The 22,104-nt window shown below is 46.9% G+C and overlaps 1 protein-coding gene, 1 non-coding gene and 1 pseudogene across 3 annotated transcripts in view; 1 reads left to right on the top strand and 2 right to left on the bottom strand.

Annotated features, from left to right (window-relative positions):
• Window positions 1–6,383: 6,383 nt before the first annotated feature.
• LPP (LIM domain containing preferred translocation partner in lipoma) overlaps window positions 6,384–22,104 on the top strand; it is a 698,095-nt gene continuing 682,374 nt past the window's right edge. Inside the window, exon 1 of one of the 2 annotated variants that reach the window (XM_022569708.3) lies at window positions 6,384–6,532. The gene's annotated coding sequence lies outside the window, so the exon portion shown is untranslated. Of the gene's footprint in view, window positions 6,533–6,616; window positions 6,697–22,104 lie in introns of those variants that run through there. The other variant, XM_022569736.3, reaches the window with a different exon arrangement.
• LOC115802317 (large ribosomal subunit protein eL28 pseudogene) lies at window positions 14,688–15,153 on the bottom strand (annotated as a pseudogene).
• TRNAG-UCC (transfer RNA glycine (anticodon UCC)) lies at window positions 16,446–16,518 on the bottom strand. The gene has a single exon. It is a non-coding gene; the product is annotated as a tRNA-Gly (tRNA).

The raw sequence follows: 22,104 nt of genomic DNA, 5'->3' as shown, positions 1-22,104 counted from the left end.
TCCACATTGGCTTGATTTCTCAAAACCAATAAAGAAAGTAGCTTGTGATACCATTTCTCCCTCAAGAAAAATCCAAGTCTTTTCTCCCTCTCAAAACAGGGAGAAAATATTCATTTAGTAAGTCTGATAATCTATTCCTTTTTTACACGGAGATAATTTTTTCCCATTGTACAATGAGATGTGAAGAATAGAGAGTAAACAGACCTTTTGTAATAGACTTCATTATCTTTAATACTGCATTTAATAAAAGCCTACCACTATTGTTTACCATGCAAGTTTTCATCTCTTTACAAAAGGCTGATGCTTATCTGATCTGGTCAGAGGTCTTGTTTGCATCACAGGCTGGTACCATAGTCTTGAGAAGAGAATTAAGCTCAGCTATAGAGCAGGACACATCAAATATTTAAACTGTCACTTGTGCTTAATTCTTCCTGGAAAAAGTTGACCTTGAGTATTTTTTTAAAGAATTTATTTGATATAAAGTTGAAAAGCAACCATTGCTTTAATTCTGTGTCTACTCCCAGAGCAGAACTATATCCTTAGATAATTTGTAAAATTGATATATGCTAAATGTGAGAAGACCTAGTGAAACAGGAGGGAAGGGGGCAGGGCACAACCTTTGAAAGAATGACATAGCTTGAGGACATAACGTAAGCTGAGTTGAACCAAATGGGTCCAAGATGTAGGACAAGTCGATTTCCATTAGATCTTGAGCCTCAGTATACGCTCACTGTAACACATCAGCAAGCTAAATGACACACCCACAGGCTCCATGACAGTCCCAAGACTGACCATAAGGATCAAAAAGTGGGTGGTGCGGGGCTTCCCAGGTTGCGCAGTGGTTAAGAATCCGCCCGCCAATGCAGGGGACACGGGTTCAAGCCCTGGTCCAGGAAGATCTCACATGCCGCGGAGCAACTAAGCCCGTGCGCCACAACTACTGAGCCTGCGCTCTAGAGCCCATGTGCCACAACTACTGAGCCTGCAAGCCACAACTGCTGAAGCCTGTGAGCCTGGAGCCCGTGCTCTGCAAGAGAAGCCACCGCAATGAGAAGCCCGCGCACTGCAACGAAGAGTAGCCCCCGTCTGCCGCAACTAGAGAAAGCCCTCGGTCAGCAACAAAGACCCAACCCAGCCAAAAATAAATAAATAAATAAATAAAAACAAAAAGTGGGTGGTGCCCCAGTTCCTGGAAATCCCCACCCCTTCCTGAAATAGCTGGAATACTTCTCCCACTCATTAGCCTATGAAATTACCCACCCCTGTAAAAACTAACAACCCCATACCCTGGTGCCTTTCTCACCTTCTGAGATGGCTCACACTCTGTCTGTGGAGTGTTTCTCTCTAAATAAATCCATTTTTTACCCATCACTTTGTCTCTCACTGAATTCTTTCTGTGATGAGACATCAGGAACCTGAGCTTCACTAAATCCTGAAACCAGGTGTGTTATCTCAGTTGGAAGACTGTGGGTTTCAGCTGGGTTTGAGTCCCAGCCTTGTGGGTTCAAGTCCCAATCTGAGGTGCACGGTTTCTCTAGAATCTCGCACACAGGGCACATTGTAACAAATGACAAATATTAAATCCTCCCTCTCTCCCTCATCCCTCCTGATACCTGCCCAGAGTCATGGTCTAAGATAACATGACCAGTCTTCCAGAGAGACGATATCAACTGTGTTGCTTCTCTAGCCAAGATGAAAGATTCTTGCATTCACTCACTCACTGGATAACATTTGATCGTTAAGTCCCAGGTGTTGTCAATGGCTGCTGGGAAGGAGAAATGAAGGAGGTATGGAGCCCACTGTGAAGAGCTGTATGTTCGACAGGAGCAGATCAAACACACTTAGGAAAAATTACAATGCAATGGGACAATCCAGTGCTTGCCTTGTTCAGAATATAGAGAAATTATTTTCATATCAGTAGAGGAGATTTGGAGGGAATGAGCAACAGGGAAGAGATTCCTTGAGAGGATGCTGGCAAGACAGGTAAAATCTGCATTCATGGAGGTGGGCCTGGGAAAGTATTTTGAGAAGAGGGAACTAGATGAGAAAAAGTCCTGAGGCAGGAAGTGAAGGAAGCTCTGTGTGTGTGTGTGTGTGTGTGTGTGTGTGTGTGTGTGTGTGGTGGTGGTGGTGATGGTGGAGGGTTGGAGGTACAGTCTACAGTTGGAAAAAGCTGATCATGGAACCAGGGAGGGGCAGCTGAGGAGTTTGGACTTAATGTGGTTGATATCATGGAACCTTTACAAGTTCAGAGTATAATGTGGCATGTTATGCTCTGGGAAGATGAATTTGGTCAACAGGTTGAAAGTAGCCTCAAATTGAAGAGAGTGTTGGAGAGCATAAAGTCTGAGAACCTAATTGTGTGGATAAAGAAACCGAGACCAAAGAGGAAGTGACTTGCCATGAGGTTACAAAGCAGTTTTAGGACAAGGAAAGGACTACAAACCCTCCTCTCCTTTGCCTCCCCATGCCCATCCTGCTTCTGTTTCCAAGTGGCCAGGCCCTGTTGATTCTTCCTCTCCCTTCCCACTGGTCTGCTTACATCCAGTCTTCATCTCTTGAGGAAGTTATCTGATTTTATTTAAATGCCCAGGCCTTTTACCTTCTGCATCTTCCTCTTCCTTTGACCAGGAACAAGAAGGAAAAAAACAGAACACAACAGTTGAATGCCTACGTTGACAACGGCAGGCACTTTGTCAGAGACTCAGAGACAAATTGCACTCTCAGCCCAGTAGCTGAGAAAGACAAGGTGACCAGTGGCATCATGCAGAGTCACAGGGACTGAGGGTAAGCACAGCGCTCCCATCACTCTGTAGGGGCAATGCATCCACTGGAGGTGGCGGGAGGGGCAAAAAGGCCTCCCAGAGGACGTGATATTTAAGGCGAGTCTGAAGAAGCTAGGTAAGGGTTGCCAGGTGTACGGAGAAGAAAGAGAGCTCCCGGGAGAAAGAGGAACCCGTATAAAGGCAGAGAAGCAGGGTCAGTTAAGGCACCAGACCTCCAATTGGCTGGAGGGTTCAGGACTGGCAGACATGAGGCTGAAGAGCTATGCAAACTACACTGAGGAGTTTGGCCTGATGGGTTTCAGGCTGGGGAGAGGCCACATAGGGTTGGTATTTACCTTCCATCTTCAGTGTCCCTGTTCTTATTATTTCTCCAGTAGCCTCTTCATATCTTTTCCTCTTGGTCAGCCATGGCAGATTATGAGTTCTGCACATTGGAATGTTCAATGTGAGACCAGATGGCCACTCAGCAGTGGGTAAGGGAAGAGTCAGGCTGCCTGGGCTCAGTGGGGCATCTCAGTTTAACCAGGTACTAGCTCTGTGTTAAGAGCAGGCTACTTAACTTCCTTGGGCTAGAGAAAATAATAATGCCAACCTCAGAAGGGTTTTCTGAGGGTTAAGTGAAATGCAGATGAAAAATCCTTAGAATATTGCCGGGCATATATGAGGACAGAGAAAGGACTGACAAGAGCTACACAAAGGCCTTGGGGAAAGGGATTGTCATGGATGCAAGCAAATGGTGGGAACACAGCCTAGTGTTGTTCAGTCTTTGGTGTCATCACTGGCAATCCTCCAGTCACATGCCCTCCGCCCCACCTGAAATTCTGTGCTTCTTTGAGTCTCTGAATTGGTAAACCTGTATTTCTCTAGCATTGAGTCTGCAGATTTACACAGCCTTCCCTTCTTTCCCAAGTCCCTGCACGCAGCAGGTTTTAATAGGGTTGTTGAGAAAAGTGTGAATACAAAAGAAACCAGATCAGCAGATGAGGAGGCTTTTGATTTGGGTTTGCACCGATGACAACACTGCATGCGGTTCGCCCAAGCATCCAATTTATGACTTTGCCTCTTACACTCCTGGTGAGTGCCTCCTGAGCAGAAATGATCTTTTGTGATTAACTTTATATAATGCTTGTGCTAACTCTAGGTCCACCTGAGCAATTCATAAATATTTCAGGAGGAGAGACATAGTGATCTTCCCCAACACACTCATACAACAGTTTCAACATAATTAGGAGCATTTCTGGATCTAACACTGCACTCTTTTTTTAAAAATTTTTTAAAGGAATTTTGCCTTTTTAAAAAAAAAAATTATTTATTTATTTACGGCTGTGTTGGCTCTTCGTTTCTGTGCGAGGGCTTTCTCTAGTTGCGGCAAGTGGGGGCCACTCCTCATCGCGGTGCGCGGGCCTCTCACTATCGCGGCCTCTCTTGTTGCGGAGCACAGGCTCCAGATGCGCAGGCTCAGTAATTGTGGCCCACGGGGCTAGTTGCTCCGCGGCATGTGGGATCTTCCCAGACCAGGGCTCGAACCCGTGTCCCCTGTATCGGCAGGCAGATTATCAACCACTGCGCCACCAGGGAAGCCCTAACACCACACTCTTAAAATGTGTATGATGAAGGAAATGAATGCTAATTATACGTTATTAAATCTTATTAATCCTCATTAGAACCCTATTATTCTTTATGAGTGGGTTACTGGGGAAGAAAAAAAAAGCAGCACTGGTCAAGTCCCGTTATGTCCAATGGGGAATGGGTGAATCTATTCTTAGTTGGTGTGATACCAGGAGTTTTTCATGTTAAACAATAGCACTCAGAATGTGGGTTTGCTGAAATGATAACAGAGTAAGTGAATTGTGGTGTAACAGAAAGATCTTTTTAAAGCCCCAGAATAAAATCTCTTTAAGAGCTCATGTTTCCTATTTCAAACTACATTAGTTGCAAAGACAAAAATATTTCGTTATTGCATGGAATAGGTACCCTTGACCTTACCTCTACTACTATCTTCATATTTTTTGTATGAGTAGATGAGAAACTGAGAGCAAGAGAGACGGAGTAATTTGGACCCAAGAATGTCTGGATTCAAAGATTTTGCACTAAGAAGATGCTCGATAAATGGTAAGTGCAGAAATGTGTTTCTCCGTTTAATTCTTGGTCAAAAAGAATCCCACCAAATCCCCAAAGAACCAAGTTTTGGAGGTTTCATGAATTAGTAACTCACGGTGTACTCTCAACATTCATTAACAGAAATTAGGAGGTCAGGGCCTCCTTGTTGGGTGGAAAAATCATGGGATTAGTCAGGTGACCTGGTTGGGGGGGGAGGTGGGTTCAGGTGTTTGCTCTGTTGCTTATTTTGTGTTGGGTAAGTCATTTAACCTGACTTTTTACCTCAAATGTAAACGATGGACTATAATTTGTCCTAACAAGATCTAATAAACCAGTGAGAAAGTGCTTTTATGATGTGCTGAGGTGAGGACATCAGTAGGATAGAAATACAAGGAAACAGTCTCCAGCCTTGGAGTGTCTTCCAGGCAGTGTCCGCTGCACATTTTAACCCCCTGACACAGTTATTGGTGGGTCCCCTGGTTGCTCACATTTACAACCGTCTGAGAAAAAAAGTCCCACTCAAACCTTCCAAGAACAGGCTTGCCTTTCACCCAGTTCGCAGATTTTTTTTGAAGCTGTAAGCACAGAATAAGCTTTCTGGGCTTCCGGCAGGGTTGTGAAGTGAACTCCAGGGTTTCATTTATTTGAGCACCAGATAGAGGGAGTTGCCTTGAAGCAACTGATAGGCATAGCTATCCAGGGCTCACTGGCAATTAGAACATTCCAGGAACTGACTCCCTCCGGGGCCCAGGGAAGCTCTGAATCTCTTCCCAGGGTGGTCCTCGCTGTCCGCTGACACCTAGCCTGGTTCACTGCTCCGCGGGAAGGAGGGAGTCAGGGCTCTGCCTGGAGACAGGAACACAGCTGGGAGGCCGAGCATCCGGGTCCCGCGCCTGGATCTGTGGCGGGCATGACCTTGTAGGAGTCATTTCTCTTCCGAGAGCTCCAGTTTTCCCATGTGTGAAGTGGACGGGTTGGAAGTTGGTCTGGGCCAGCTCTGAACCTCGCTGGGAATCCGGGGCGGGGCTCACGAGGAAGATCTCTGAAGGGGATTCCACGGCAGGATCTCGTCTGCTCAGATTCAGCCTCCTAATCTGGTGCCCTAACAGTGGACGCAGGTTCCCCCATTTCTTCGGCAGCCCCTCGCCCCGGCCGCTTCCTCCTTCTACGTTTCCTTCCTCTTCCTCCAGTGCAGGCAAAACCTCCACAGCTCCCTTTCCTTTCCTCCTTTGCAGTCTCCCCGCATCCCCGCGTCTTCCCTTCCTCCCAGGAAATCAACTGTCGTCAGCGCGCCCACCTTGGGGCAAGGCCACGGCCCGCGGCGGGCGCCCCCTCCCCCGGCGGCGAGCGCGGCGCGGCGGCCCCGCGGGCACCCGCCTTCCCATACCTTACATGGACAAATGCGTGCAGGCAAAGTCAGGAATTCAGGCCCCTGACGTCAGCCTCCAGCTCTCAGGGCACCGCACGGGAGACCGAGGGGAGGGGGTGGGGACGGTGGGGAGGAAGGAGGGGGAAAGGCACCAACCAGCAGCCGCTCCAGCCCTGCCGAAGTTTCACTTTTTGTCTGTGGGTTCGCTCCCGGGCCCCGTGCGAGCTTTCCTGGGATAAGTAGCTTTAGCGAGCGGGGGAGAGCCAGGCGCTGCAAGGTAAGGGCTGGCTGCGCGGCCGGGGGCGCGGGGCGCGGTGCGGGGCGCGGGGCCGGGCCTGGGGACAATGGGAGGGGGAGTGCCTGGGCACCTCCTCCTTCTCCGCTGCCTCCGCCTCCAGCCGCAGCCGCCGCCGCCGCTGCCCCGGCCGCCTCCTCCCCGAGGTATTTGTTGCAAATCCTCCTTCCTTCCCCCCACTCTCCGCCCGCGGGCGCCTCGGGAACCCCCAGCCCTCCCCGAGCGCGAGCGCCTCCGGGGTGGCAGGAGCGCGGGGCGCAGGGCGCCGAGCGCGCGCCCGGGCCGGGCCGCAGGGCCCGCGGTGCGGAAGTGCCGGCCGCAGCGTAATCATGGGGTGCACGCGTGGGGGAGGGGGACCCCGTGTTTTTCGGGAAGCGTCGACCGGGGGTTGGGCGCGGGTGGAGGCCTTCCCTGCGCGCCCCCTGCCCGGGCTTTTCAGGGCTCCCAGGGGGCGGGGCCACACCCAGCAGCTCCGAGCTTTCGCGGAATCACAGTTGTCACAGTGGAAGGGGCCTAGGAGCCCTCACATCAAGTTCCCCCATTTTCCAGTTGGGGCAACTGAGGCCCAGAGAGGAGGAGAGCCTCCCCAAAGTCGCTCACTAGAGGCTGAGCCATAATTAAAATAAATGGCTCCCGACTCCTAGTTCCTTTTCTCCAAGCAGTTTTCCAGCGCCCACTGTGAGACCGCGCCATGCAGGGTTGTTGGGTCAGATGCATTTAGGGCCCTTACTCTGCCCTCAGGGAGCGTACAGTCAACCCGAGGAGCCAGACGTGACCCAAGGTTGAAGGTGCTAAGTGCTGGGGAAAAGGCAAGGGTAAAATTTCAAGGGGCTCGGAGAAGAGTTTGGTTTCCTCGTCCCTCAGGAAGCATAAGAGGCTTTGGAAGGATGGGGGGTTTTCTGAAGCCAGCCAGGCAAAAGGAGCGAGGCCTCGTGCGGGAGGCAACCGCAGAGCAGAGAAGACTCAAAATGTGGAGAGTGGGGATGGAGCTCTAACTGTTACTGTGCTGGGAGCACAGGGTTGGGAGGCGTGGGTACAGGAGATGAGATAATCAGTGGAATTGGGCCTGAGGGGTGTCTTTGGGACTTTGAGGTGCTGGGGGAGCTGAAAGAGCTTTGTGGCTTCCCTTCCCTTCCCAGTGATCCAATGTCTGCTGGCCCTCAACACAAAATGCAAAAATGTAGGTTCACGTTTGAGCTGCTTTTCTAGGACCAGACTCCCTTGACCTTGTGTCCAATCCCGGCTCTCTTTCCACCTCCTCCCCCTTTTTTAGTGCTTGCTTACCAATAAAACTCATTCTCACGAAGGTGTTAGTGACTTGGCAATGGCTTACCTCCCCCAGCACAAGAGCATTTTAAGAAAGCCTTTAAGTGGAAGGAGAGAAAGCAGCTGACACTCTCCTCTCCCCTGCATCCTCACCCTCCCTGCCCTTACAGATATAAAGGCCCAGAGAAGATGGGTGCCTGTTCTAAAGCCTACAGTGAATGATGGTAGCCGGTGGGAGGCCAGAACTTCCAGTAGGGTTCTCTGTACCCCATGACCAGCCTTCTTCCTTTCAGGGTCTCTGCCTGCACCAGGCTCAGTCAAAAGGAAGAATGTGTATTTTTTTTTTTTAATCTCAGTATAAGAATACACTTTATTTTTATTTTTTAAATATACAGCAGGTTCTTATTAGTCATCCATTTTATACACATCAGTGTATACATGTCCATCCCAATCACCCAATTCATCACACCACCACCTCCACCCCCCCGCGGCTTTCCCCCCTTGGTGTCCATATGTTTGTTCTCTACATCTGTCTCAATTTCTGCCCTGCAAACCGGTTCACCTGTACCATTTTTCTAGGTTCCACATATATGCGTTAATATACGGTATTTGTTTTTCTCTTTCTGACTTACTTCACTCTGTGTGACAGTCTCTAGGTGCAAGAATGTGTATCTTGCATTTAATTTTTGCAAGGCAGTCCCCCAACACCAACACCCAGGCCTGCAGAGTCTAGAGTGTAGACTCTAGATGCGAGATAGGTAGCCGGGGTTGGCTGTCTGAATGGTAGGGGTGCATGCCTGGGGCCTTTGGGTCAGGCAGCTGCCCAGGGACATGCTCCTTGTAAGCAGCGGGCAGGCCTAGAGCCGGCTTTGGGGATTGACAGAAGGAGGAGAAACAGCTGTGGAGCTGGTTACTATGATTGGGACTGACTGAGTAGGACCCTTCTTCGAGTGACATATGCCAGTGGACAGTCAGTTCCAGGCAGTGGGAGATGGGAAAGGAGGCTTCATTATGAAGGTCCTTAAAAATGCCAGGCATGGATATGACTTGATCATTTGAGGGTTTTGAGCAGGCTGGGACATGAGTGAGAGAGGCCATAATGCGGTCTAAGAATATTATCGGTGGGGTGTTGCTCATTTACCCCACGTGTATTACTGAGTGCCTGTTATGTGCCATTGGTAAAGATGAGAATTTTACGGCAGGGTCCTTATTTTATTGAGGCATATAAACTGTACATTGTATGTATTGAGGCATAAAAAGTACACTTTTTCACATTTTAATATCACTGAAATTGGGTTGTCTTATAATCACAGATGTGTCATAGTTGAGCAGCGCTTCATTCTAAGTTGATAATGGTACATCTTACCCTTGATGGTTAAGAGTTGATAAAATTTGTTGATCATGCCCTTTATGAATGTACAGTGCTTTGAACTTTATAAAAGTTTTTCATCAGATATTCCATTTGAATCTCAAAAGTCCCCTGAGAATTGGGCCTGGTGATCCTGTCATCTCGACTTTACCTCTTGCCCAAGGTCACAGAGCTAATTAGAAATGTGCTCAAAATGACAGCCTAGAACTTTGCCTCTTGATGTTAATATTTGACTTTGCCCTGCTGTGGAGCTAGCATGGGTTAATTAGGAATGGGAAGGTCAAATTGAATTTGATTTCAGAACTACGGCTGAAGATGGTGGAATGATGGTGGTTATTTTTCTTGGCGGGGTGGTTTGGCCAAGGGCAGAATGTAACTCATGAGGACTGGGAGGATCCCTTAGCCCAGAGATTTGCTGGATTAAATGGAAAATGGGCAGCGAGATAGAAGATGCCAGGTAACATAATAAAACCAGAGGATGGAGCATGCTGCTGTTTTTACACAGAACGGAGAGGAGCAGTGGATGAAGCACACAGGTTCTGGAGCCTCCCTTCTGTAAAGCAGGAACTGGCTAGCCCTGGGAGTGCAAAGATGAGGAGGACACGGTCCCTGTTCTTGGGGAGCACCTGTGTGTGTGTGTGTGGTGCTGTTCAAGGGCTATGTTTCTGCTGCACTGACGTCGTTCCACCTCAGGGAAGCTACCAGAGGGAGCAGTGTCTGAAGAGAATCTTTAGGGTTATATAGGAATCGCCCAAGTGGAAGAACAACAGGTAAGGGCTGAACCTGTTAGGCATATGCAGACAAATGTGGGGAAGGAGCATGGTGGTTGAGGCTGGTTTTTGCATGGCCAGCATGAACAGGGTGGTGGCAAATGGGAAAAGGGAGGACTTTCATTCTTTGCTAAGTAGATTTAAATTTATCTTGTGGGCTCTAGGGGCCAGTAAAGGCTTCTCTAGAGATTTGCGAGAAAACAAGGCTGGGCAAGGGCTCTGGAAGCATCTGTGGGATTAGGTATTGGGATGCTAAGCGCAGGAAGAAGAGTAACATATTTAGTAAGTGGTTGAGTGGAGCTGAGACTTTGACCCTGGGCAGTAATTAGGAGGCCTAGCTCAGCCTGTGCATTGATGGGTGGGGACTTTTCCTGGATAATGGCATTGGAAGGCAGCACCCAGCTGGAAGAAACTGAGGCGAGGAAAGGGGAGGTAAAGTTGTGATGCATGCAGGAAGCTTATCTGGGTGGAAATCCATGGGCTTGAAGGTGTGTGTGAAGCAGAGGTGGGGAAGGGAAGAAGAAATGGAATCGTGATGTGGGAGTCTGCTCTAGATGGCTTGGATGCGTGGAGGAAATGGCAGTGCCTTCTTAATGCGAGTCATAGAAATGGGCAAGGACACTGATGCATTGATCAGGACCTCACCTCTCCTGACTTTCTACAAATAGGGTGGGTGGGTGGCCAGGGGGTTAATGGGATTCATGCTTGGAAGCAGGTAAACTACAAAATTGAGGCTAGAAAATGTTTATCTTTCGATCCTTCTTTCTTAATAATAATAACATAATTAAAAAAATTTGAGTACTTACCGTGTACTTATGTAATTCTCATACTGATTTATTAAAGTAGGTTTTATGATTATCAGTCTCATTTTGCAGATGAGAAAATGAGTTTGGTTAAATAAGGTTACACAACTACTAAGCGAAATGGCGAGTTTAGAACCTTTCCGTGATCTTCACCGCTCTCTCTGTGCCCACAGAAGGAAAAGTGGAAATTGTCGATGAAAATTAATCAGTCGATCTAAAAAAGAACTGGAAAATTTTATTCGATCCAAATTTGAGCATTATAACCCGGGAAGAGCATCTCAGAACACTCTGAGAACTGTTCCGCCTGTTAGAAGTCAAGGCATGGTTATATAAGCTTCTTGAGACAGAGGGCTGTACATCACATGATGTATTGATATTATCAACAGTTTACTTAATGCAGATCTAAGCATCATCCTGGTGGGTCATGTGAACCCTGCAACATCAAGAAGGAATGTTATTGAGGCGTTGTCTGGTTGATGCTAGGAGCATGTTGCTCTTGACGGTTGAGCAGGTATTCCTGCCCCTGGGGGAGGTCTGGTCGAATCGTAATGCAGACACTCGATGTGCAGTGCGGGGAGACAGGGGGCCAAAGGGCAGGGAAGCATTTTTATGTTTAAATTTTCTTGCCTTGCCATGAAATATGAATTTTATTTCACAAAGTCACCACTATCTTTCAATGTTCTTCCTCAGAATTTAACTCAGTACCCATTCCTTGGGCCCCAGCAGGACCATAATCCAGGGTTTCCCTGGGCAAGCAGGCTTTTCACTTCCACACTGGTGCTGCTTCAGCCCGGTCTCTCTTGAGATGCTGCCATTCCCTCTACCCTTTGGGTGTCTTCGCTCTGCAAAGCTAACTGGAGAGGACAGAGCTTCTCTAGCAAACATTGTTTCCTCCCCCCAACATTGCCTTCTCCCCAGTCTCTTGGAGTAATAAGGATTTGAGGTACCCCATAGAGAGGCAGTTGGGGAAATAGGATAACAAAGTAGGGGAGTGATGGAGGGTCTTGATCTCAGTCATTGCCCTTGATCTATGGCTCCTGGGACAATGTTCTCCGGAGTCGAGCCAGATAGCTCCTGTTGGATCCCGGCCTTCCCTAGGTCACGCAGACCTCTTCCTCCAAGAAGGCTTTCAGGCTCAGGACTCTGAGGGATCAACTAAGGTTCTTTCTGTGACCTACCCACCTCAGGTGGGTTATTTGCATTTTGATAACTTACAGGTAAGATATTTTCAGGGGCGAGAAGACAGATCCTAGGAATGGCACCCAGCAAAGTAAATAAGACCTTGGCTTTCTCTTCTTTGAACACCTCTCATCTCTGGTAACTTGAAGATGTTTAGTAACCGCTTGTTCACTCATTTAGAATGAGTAACATTTACTGATACAGAAAACCCAGCTAGTGCCATGAAGCCATTCCCAGACTCTTAGCCCCCTCGTACCCCACTTATATGTGTGATCACATGCATCTCTGTCTCTTGTGTTCAGTTCAGCACATCATCCGGGTCCTGAGTGATTACCCCATGCCAGACAGAAATGCTGGAAACTGATCTTACAAAGACAGCTAAGGCTCTGTCTTCAAGGATCTTCATTCCAGCCTAGGAGACAGACTGAAACAGAACATGGGAAGGCCCTACTAGAGTGATGAACAAAGAAATAATGGGAGCCGTGAGAAATGGCTGACTGACTACCTGGAAGAACAGGAAAAAAATGCTCATGGAGAAGAAGACATTGGGTTGGGTTTTGAAGGGTGAGTAGGGGTTATTATGGTGGACAGAGCTTTCTGGGCAGAGAGACCTTGAAATACAGGCACAGGCCTGAGGCCTAAGAGTGTTTGGGGGGTGTGTTCGGAGGTCACTGAGAAAGATGGGACTGGCCAGGGAGGGTTAGAGGGTGAAGGGCTGGCAGCTTGAGCTAAGGGTGATGGCAGCGGTGGCGGTGGGTAGGGAACAGGAGGGCTTTTGTTACTTTTTGAGTAAAGGAGGGTGTCGTTGGGTCTGTGTTTCAGAGAACTCTGGTGGCAGAGTGATAGCGGTTCTGGGCCAGAGGCGGGGACACCGCTTAGGGGGCTGCTGCAACGTTCCAGGTCAGGAAACACCGGCCTGCGTCAGAGTAGAGAGGGAAAAAGTTGTGTACTGTTAGAATCTTATCAGGCAGCTGAGTTCCTATTCTTGTCCTTCCAATTATTTGCCAGCTTATCAGCCTTGACTGGAAAAAGTATGTTATCGGCACCAAAGCTTGTAGGCAGTGGAAGCCACAGGCCGGCAGCCAGTTCATGCCTTAGAATTGCGGGCTGGGGCCTTGGTGGCCAGAGCGACCTGATTCCTCCTTTTGCTGGTGGGGAAACTGAGACCCCAGGGAAGTGCTCAGTCACACCCTTGTCCGCTGAGCTGGAGTTGGGTGTGGCCCTTACTCCCTTTCCTGCTCTGTTTCAAGGGTGTTTTTCATTCTTTCTCTGCTGAGCCTGGCTGGACACATTCCTTCCCCACCCCACCCCCAGGGGCTTTGCTTGGGAGCATTTGGGAGGGACTATAACTTGGAGATCATTGTTACTGGGCTTGAACCTTGTTCTTTGCACTTTGAAAACAAAGTGATTAAGAAGGTTCAGTTTCAGTCTGAGAGTGCTTTGGGGGTTTCTCTCTTTTTCTGCTATTTATTCCTGTCGCTTGTTTGCCGGAACCAAGCTTCTGCATGATAACTTTCAGGTTCTTTGCCTGTGGCGGCCCCCACCCTCATTCCCATTTTATTTTTACTTATTTTTGCTTTCCTAAAAGTTTTCAGGCTGCCAGCATTAGATCCCTTACCGGGTAGATCCTGCTGTGTTTTCTTTCCGTCTTAAACCTGCCCATCACAGCCCATCTCATAGAACCCATTAGTGTTTCGTAGCCTTTGTAGCACTTTTTATGTGGCGAATGCATTTTACGGTTGTTTTTTTATTACTTAGCTCACAATTGCCATCCAAGAGATGGGTCGGCAGGATCAATCTTGTAAAAGTTCAGGGGTGAAGGACCTTCCCCTGTGGTGCTTAAGTGGTAGAGTGAGAATCAGACTCCCAGCTCTAAAGCTCCTGTCTTGTTCCTTCCTTCACTTCTGCTGGTGAGCAGGAGATAATTGATGTGAGAGTCTTTAGCAAGCCCTATACACAGGTGAGAAACTGTTATTATTTCATGGTGTGGTGATTGGTAGCATTAGCTGCCCGTCTGTGACTTTGGAAGGCACCTGAGAATCTGGTTGGAGACCCCAGAGCCCTGAGGATACGGGCTTCAGATGCTATCATTTCAGCAGTACCATCACCAACTTGGTTTTTGGTGTAAGAAAACAAAGACCTGTGTTTGAGTCACACATTAGCCCTGTGATCTTAAGCAAGTTCCAGAACATTCCTGAGCCTCAGTTACCTTCGATTTTAGATCATGTGATCTATCCCAATGCATCTGTGAGAACCAGACATTTCTCTGACAGTGCTTTAAACACGGTCGTATAGTGTGTAATGTGGCCGTGCAGTGGGCACACGTGGCTAATTCTTGGTGCCCAGCAAGGTGTCTAGCCCACAGGAATGGCACCTTGTCCTTCTAGAGGAGATTGTGGGATTTAGACCCAGGCAGCTCCAAGTTCGAGTCTTAGCCGTGCGACTTAAGGGAGGGTGCTCCCTGAGGTGGTCACGGCCGATCTGGTGTACTGACTTACTCATTTTCAGACTTCTTATTCATGAGGGCATCACTGTTGACAACAGTCACTTTGCGAAGTGGGGCGAGTACCACAGACGTTCACAGGCATTTCCAGGCTATGCAGAGGGATGGTTTGTCACCAGTGAATGGCTGTCCAGTGTTTCTTCTTCTCCGTTGTGATCCTCTAACTCTCTCTTGGTGTTTTAATTTTTTAAATTTATTTTTATTTGAGAAAAATCGGCTGACATCTTTATTGCTTTGGGGAAGGGGGTCACCCAGGAGCTCTTGGTGCGCAGGTCCGCTTCCTCTTCACCGTCACAGGCTTCTGGCAGTGCAGGATGGCGCCGGCTCTCCAGGGGTCGGCCAGGCGCCAATCTGTGCGGTGCTTGTTCTTTTGGATCACGTGCCGGATGCTGCTGAGTGTGGCCCGGGCGTTCTTGTTGATGGTGGTCCGCACATAGGTGGCCGGCTTTCGCGGGCCGGATCACCGCTTCATCGCTACCATGACCACTTTGCTATCTGCCGCCGGCTGCACACCCACAGTCTTGCGGTGAATGGGCCCGTTGTGGCGGAAGGAGTTGCGGGCCTTTAGGTTACTGGGTTTGGTGCTGTACGTCTCCTTGTTCCTCTTGATCAAGAAGCTGGAGCAGTTCCGGACGACCAGCCATTGCAGGCGCGCGGACATGGCGGCAGCTCCTCTGGTTGCGGAGGCTGGAAAGAGGCAGGCGGGGGGGCGGGGCCTCTCTGGGGTTTGGTTTGCGCTGTGTTTGCGCTCTGCTTCTAGTGCAGTCCTTGCTTCTTTCCCGGCTTCCCATTGAAGCCCCCAGTAGTTCCCATGGAAAGCTGGTGCTGAGGGGTGGTTCCAGGCCTTCCTCAGAAACTTGTATGGGAACCTTTCACGGGGCAGGTAAGCAAGAGGGTCAGGACAGGGCAGAGTTGTTTCATTGTCCTTCAAGAAGGGTGCTTTGGCCTCATTCCATCCCCACAGTGGGCACTTTTTCCGCTGCAGCCGTGGTCGGCATTCCTTAGTCACTCAGGCCATCAGCCAGCAGCTTCGGAGAAGATGGCCGTGGGCATGTGTAGTGCGAATTCCTTGGCATTTTCAGGAGACCGCTTTTTGGGCGTTAAGGGAATCCTGTCTTTAATGTTAGTGTCGGTTTCCTTGTCTGTAAAAATGGCTGTAGCAACAGTACTTGATGCAGAGGTAGAGGGACCATACTTTCTGGTTTTGCCAGGACAGCCCTGGTTTATGCCTGTGTTCTGGTGTAGTATATACAGCGTCCCCTTCCACTCTCAGGTATTCTGATTGGAGGTCACCCTACTTGTTAGTACTGAGTGAGGTTGTGTAAGTCAGGGGTCCCCAGTCCCCAGGCCGTGGACCAGTACTGGTCAGCCGCCTCTTAGGAACTGGGCCCACAGCGGGAGGTGAGCGGTGGGCCAGGGAGTGAAGCTTCATCTGCCGCCCCCCATCGCTCACCTTACCGCCTGAACCAACCGCCCCCCCACCCCGGTCCGTGTAAAAATTGTCTTCCAGGAAACCAGTCCCTGGTGCCAAAAAGGTTGGGGACCGCTGGTATAAGTAATATGTATAAGACCAGGACTAAAGTCAAATGTCAACAAATGTCTACTGTTTTTGTCAGAGGAGATGCTAGGTGCTCAAGAAATGTTTGTTCAGTGAACTACTTTTATAAAGGTAAAGTCTGAGGATGTTTGAAGGGAATGTCTAGCTTGTAGGCAGTTAGACTTTATTAGGTTGATAAAAATGTGTTAGTACCTGTTTAGAATATAAAAAAAACGCCAGGAGAGTGGTACGGATGGAGGGCTTATTGAGTTCTCTGGAACGTGTGCGGAAGCTTATTGGAAGGGCTGGGCCTTGGATTAAACATGGAAGGACAGGAAGGCTTAGTCCAGGATGTGATGGGGCAGCTAAATTGCTCTGGCTACTTATAGTTAAGAAATAAGATTGAATCTCTGTCCATGTGTGTATTTTATATGTTTATTTCTGGCCACACCACACGTGGGATCTTCGTTCCCCGACCAGGGATTGAACCTGGGCCCTCTGCAGTGGAAGTGCAGAGTCCTAACTACTGGACCACCAGGGAAGTCCTCATGTGTGTAATTTAACTGGGTTTTTAAATCTATTATTTTCTAGCCGATGGCCCATCTTGATAAAGATCTTTAACTGTAACTGTGGCAGCTTAATGCGGTACCAAGTTCTGTGCCAAGAGGTCACCAGAGTAACTTATTCTTCTAATGAGTTTCCAAAGAATATGGTTCTTGTTTAGTTCCCAGGAAGAAAAAAAAAACCAGAAATTAAAAAAACTTAATTGGCACCTAGAGCTTCTGTCTTGTTTGATATGAAAATGAATCATTTTCAGGAACTGGAGGAGGGAGTTACTACCCAGAGGGCAGGGTGTGCCCTGGTAAGCGGCACCTTTTCTTAGAATGAGGTGAAAGGCAGGTCAGCTTTCCTGTAGTCTGGTTGTTTCCAAACTTCTCTTCTTGGCTGCAGCAGCTTCACTTCATACGAACTATGAGGGTTCCAGTAATGACAGCTGGACAGGACCCTCCAGATACATCTGTCCATCGGTCTGATGTGTTTGTGTGTTCATTCATTCCACACCAGGTGCTGGGTGTACCTGTGAATGAATGAGTGAAACTCTAGTCTGGGCTTGGGGGATGGAAACATGAATGCTGTGCCATCCCTGCCTCCAGAGGTCATTTAAATAATCAAGAGAGGATGTAAAAGTATATGGAAAAAATATCTGGTGACTCTAATTGAATGACGACTAACTCTAGGGACCCTGGGGAAACTTCACAGATAAAAAGACTATCATTTGATTGGGCCTTGAAGGATGAGTGGGGATTTGTCTAGTGGGCTAGAGGAGGAGGGGGGTCATTGAGCAAGGGAAATAACACGAACAGGTGAGAAAGTGCATGGCACCTTGGAAAACTGGAGTCATTGGGGATGGGCTGTGGAGTAGAGAGGCCATGGAAATGAGGGTGCAGGGGTGGGCTGGGATGTGGATTGGCAAAGGTCTAGATTGCTGACTGAGGACTTGAGACTGCGCTGTGGAAGGAGCATCACGTAGGGAAGGGAGATGATTGGATCTGTGCTTTAGAAAAGTGATGGGTTATGGATGGTTGGAGGGGCCTGGTACTGGAGATGGTGAGATGTGCTGCTGTAGTCCAGGTACCAGATAAATGGAAGCTGAAATGAGGTGGAGGCATTGGCTCTGAGGGACAGTTCACAGGTGGAATAGAGGTCGCCCAATCTCCTCATTTAAACAAGAGGAAACCCAGGCCCTGAGCAGGTAACACATACAGAGTCCACAGCCCTGGTTCCATCATAACCCCCAGGTGATCCACCCTCTGCCCAGGGCACCAGGTACCTAGTTGCTGAGATAGCCGTTTGTCAAGGGGAAGATCTCCGTCACTTTTTATCTTTTAAGAGTTCCATGGAATCTCTTAACTCTGAATGAAATTGGCTCTTTCTAGAGTTATGGAATCTGTGATCACTGGAGCTAGTCAAGCAGTGGCTGGTGGGGATGTTACAGTGAAAACTCAGGCAGTGGTTGAAGACTTGGTCTAGGATATCTTTGAGGTCTATTAACCCTGACTCTTTTTTTTTTTTTAATTCCTTCCTTCCTACCTCCTTCCCTCCTTCCCTTTCTTCCTTCCTTGGAGAAGATACTTATAACGGTCTTACCTGGGGCTCCTCTCTCCATTTGGTTCCTCAGGATGATTTTAGCCAAATTGGCCAAAAGGCAGAGAGAGTTAAAAATGGATGATTAGGCACTAAGAATGGTGGGCCATAGTTCATGCAGAGTCGTGAGGGAATAACCATTTTGGGGGCAGCAAGTTAATACTCACCAGGGAGACCTTTGTCACCTAGGCCAGCCTCCATGATCCTGATCAAAATGGAATCCACCATACAGTTAATGATGCTTTCGACCAATCGCCATTTTTATAGTGCTTTACAGTTAATCATGTGTTTTCCTACAAATTACAGGTAAATCCTCACAATAGTCCTGTGAGCAGTTATTATTATTGTTCAAGTTTTACTATCAAGAACGTGAGGCTGAGAAAAATTAAATGACTTTCTCAGGGCCCCAGCTAGCCGGATGTTGAACCAGGACTTCAACTTGAGGTTTTTATTTGCACAATTTTGGATTCCTCCTATTCCCAGCCTGCGCAGATCCCCAAGACAGGCTCTAGCTTTATTCCTATTGATAACCTTAAATCCATTGTGGATCCTGATATGAGATAAGGATTTAATCAGTGCTTGCTGAATGAACATGTGAATGAATAATATAAATGAAGTAATAAATGACAACTTGAGTTTTAAGAATATCTTTAGTAATAAAAAAACCTAATTGAGCTCCTCTAAACATTAATTAATCTGTTATCAAAAGACAATGAGAAAGAACTCATTTAGAATACATTTACTCAACTTCATTAAAAAAAAAAAAAACCACGCCAGAAAAGCTCCCACCAAAACTCTTTTACCTGAATACCTCTCTCTGATCTTTTAGGGGACCATAACCCTGATCTTAACCCCCCGGAAAGGGCACGTCCACTTCTCCGTTTGTGTACAATGTTTCCTTCCACTTAATATTATTACAAGAAAAGCTCTTTGTTCTTTTGGCCTGGTCTTTATCTTTTTTATAAATGTATTTTTTTTTTATTTATTTATTTTTGGCTGCATTGGGTCTTTGTTGCTGCGCTCAGGCTTTTCTCTGGTTGCAGCGAGCGGGGGCTACTCTTCGTTGCGGTGCGCAGGCTTCTCATTGCGGTGGCTTGTCTTGTTGCGGAGCTTGGGCTCTAGGCGCGCAGGCTTCAGTAGTCGTGCGGCGCGCGGGCTTAAGTTGCTCCACGGCATGTGGGATCTTGCCGGACCAGGGCTCGAACCCGTGTCCCCTACATTGGCAGGCGGATTCTTAACCACTGCGCCACCAGGGAAGCCCTATATTTATCTTTTATATAACTAAAGATTTGTTGAAATTGACTTTACCCGTGTGGACACTAGGATAGTTTTTAGTTTTTAAAGAAATTTAATACAATTCAATATGTTAAAACATGCATTGTAAACATCAGTGGACAAATAAATAGCTTTTACTTCCTTCTAAATTATTTCCTGAAGACAGTGATTTCTTTGGCACTTCCACTTTCCCGCACATCGGTTACCATTTTGTCCCTTGTGTTTTGTGGTTATGTGACTATGTATCTTATCTCCTCAGGGATGTAGGAGAAAATGCGTGTATGGCTGGAGAGTCAGACAGGTTTGGGTTCAAATCACGGCTCTTGATAGTTATATAATCATACTGGTTACTTAGCCTCTCTGAACCTCCAACTGCTCGTCTGTGAAAGAGGATAATAGTGCCTTCCATGTAATGTCATTGTGGGAAGGATTCTGTGGTCAGGGTAGGAAAGCACTGAAGCCTGCCATGTGATCTGCTGAAAAATGCTATCATTTCCCTCTTTTCGCTCTTGTCACCCACCAGATGATAAGGCAGCCAAGATCCTTTCCTTTGTATTTCCCCATAGAGTATGACCCATAGCAGGTAGACCTTAAATACATGTTTATCAGCTGGCTAAATAAGTTTTAAGTTCTTTCAAAGGAGAATTGTAGGCACAAAGTACTGAATAGTTCTATTACTTTTCATGCTGGTTGCTATTCAGCCTCCAGAAAGACTGTGCTAATTTGCAGAGTCATTAGCAGTGGGTGAATCTACTGGTTTCTCCATGTCTTCCCTAGAATCTAATTTTATAACTTTACATTTGTCTCTGCTAAATTAATATGTAGGAAATCATATTTCATTATTGTTTCAATTTGCATTCCTTTAATTACTGAAAAAATATCCTGAGAATTGGTTTAGAGTTTGTGTGTCCCCTTGCGTGAATTCTCAAATGGCAATATTTAAAAATGGTCTGAGCTGGAGAAGGTTCATATGAAAGGGCTAAAAATGTTTAGTGTTTTGAGTTGCCTAAACTTTAGTTTATGTATTCATTCATTCAGTCACTCAGTGTTTATTGAGCACCTGCTATGTGCCAGGCACTCTTCCAGGGGCTATGCATACCACAAAGAAAAAAATAAGTGAGTAAAGTCAGCGATCTCCACTCCAGCCTCCTCGTGTAATATGTGTGGTGGCTGAGATCTAGGAAAAAGAGACTAATTACCAAAGTCATTCAGCTTGTTCAGTAGCAGAGCCAACCATTTATTTGAACAGTAATTGTGATATTGTATGTTTTGTATCAGTAGCCTACATTGAGAAAGCAGAGTCCTGAGTTTTGATTTAGAAAATATGATCACCCGGTTCTTCAGTCTCATATATAACTCCTTCCTAGAGCTCTTTGCCTCTTATATTTACATTCATTCTTAAATGAGCACACTTATGATTATTTATTTTTTTAAAGATTTTTTTCGATGTGGACCATTTTTAAAGTCTTTATTGAATTTGTTACAATATTGCTTCTGTTTTATGTTTTGGTTTATTGGCCATGAGGCATGTGGGATCTTAGCTCCCTGACTAAGGATCGAACCTGCACCCCCTGCATTGGAAGGCGAAGTCTTAACCACTGGACCACCAGGGAAGTCCCCAGCACACTTATTATTCAAATAGGACTAGAAAACAAAATTACCCCATCTAAGCCGTTTAGACCAACTGTATGAACCTTTTTGGACATGTTTTTGGTAAATGGGAAGAAGGTGACATATTTCTCTATCAAATAAAGTAGTCAATTTAGTTTTAATAAGGCAGTTATCTTCAGGTAATAAAAGTTCAACTAACTTGCCATAACTATCTTGTTTAAAGTCAATTAAGAGCCTCATATACCTCACTTGCTGGGCAAAATTTAATAGAACTTCAGTTAAGCATTTATTGCTTATTTAATTCAAAATTAAGTTAATCACCACAGTTGGTAACAAGCACTGAGCATTAATTAACATTCAGCAGACTATCTTATGAAGTCTAAATTAGATACAGACAGGTCTTGTTTATCCCCATCAGTTTGCAAACACCATTTCCCCACCTCTCACCCCAAAGGGCCTTTGGTTTTCCCATGGCTTTCCTCTTCTGATTTGTCATCTTCATTTTCATCTGCTTGACACCCAACTTGGGTAAAGGAGGAGGAGAAGAGGTAGGAGTCTATTGTGTTATGGGAACTTCTGGCTTGGGGAGCAGCTGAGAAATTTTTCTGTTCCATTCCATTGCATTCCATTCCATTGCATTCCACTGCATTCCATTCTTCAAGAATTGTTGAACACATTCTCTGTGTAAGACATTCTTTTGGACACTTAGGGAAGATACAGAGGAGGTCATGTTGACATACTTGGTTTTATTTTCTCATCTTAGAAATGAGAGGACTGGATTTAGTGCATTCATTGAACACATATTTTTTGGCCTACATCTTGTAAGGCACTCTGCTGGGTGTCAGAGATACCATGATGATTTAGACAAGGTCCTTGCTGTTAAGGAAGACATGTAGTCTAGTATGGGACGAGCAGTAGTGGAAATATTGGATAAGGTGCTCCTGTAGAAGCTCTGAGGTCCCTTATTGTTCTATGAGAAAAGGTCTTGTAGCCAAGAAAGTTTGGCAGGTTAAACAGAATTAAATGGGTATCTTTACTGTGGGACTTTTCTGAATCTTTAGGAAACTAATGTGCATTGTGACTCCCCGAGAGGTTT

The sequence above is a fragment of the Delphinapterus leucas genome, chromosome 4 (genome assembly GCF_059928025.1).
Source record: "Delphinapterus leucas isolate spDelLeu-1000000601 "Yukka" chromosome 4, BTC_Dleu_Yukka2, whole genome shotgun sequence".
Classification (NCBI taxonomy): Eukaryota; Metazoa; Chordata; class Mammalia; order Artiodactyla; family Monodontidae; genus Delphinapterus; species Delphinapterus leucas.
Note: the sequence above shows the minus strand (reverse complement) of the source record. Positions and strands in the feature narration are given on the sequence as shown.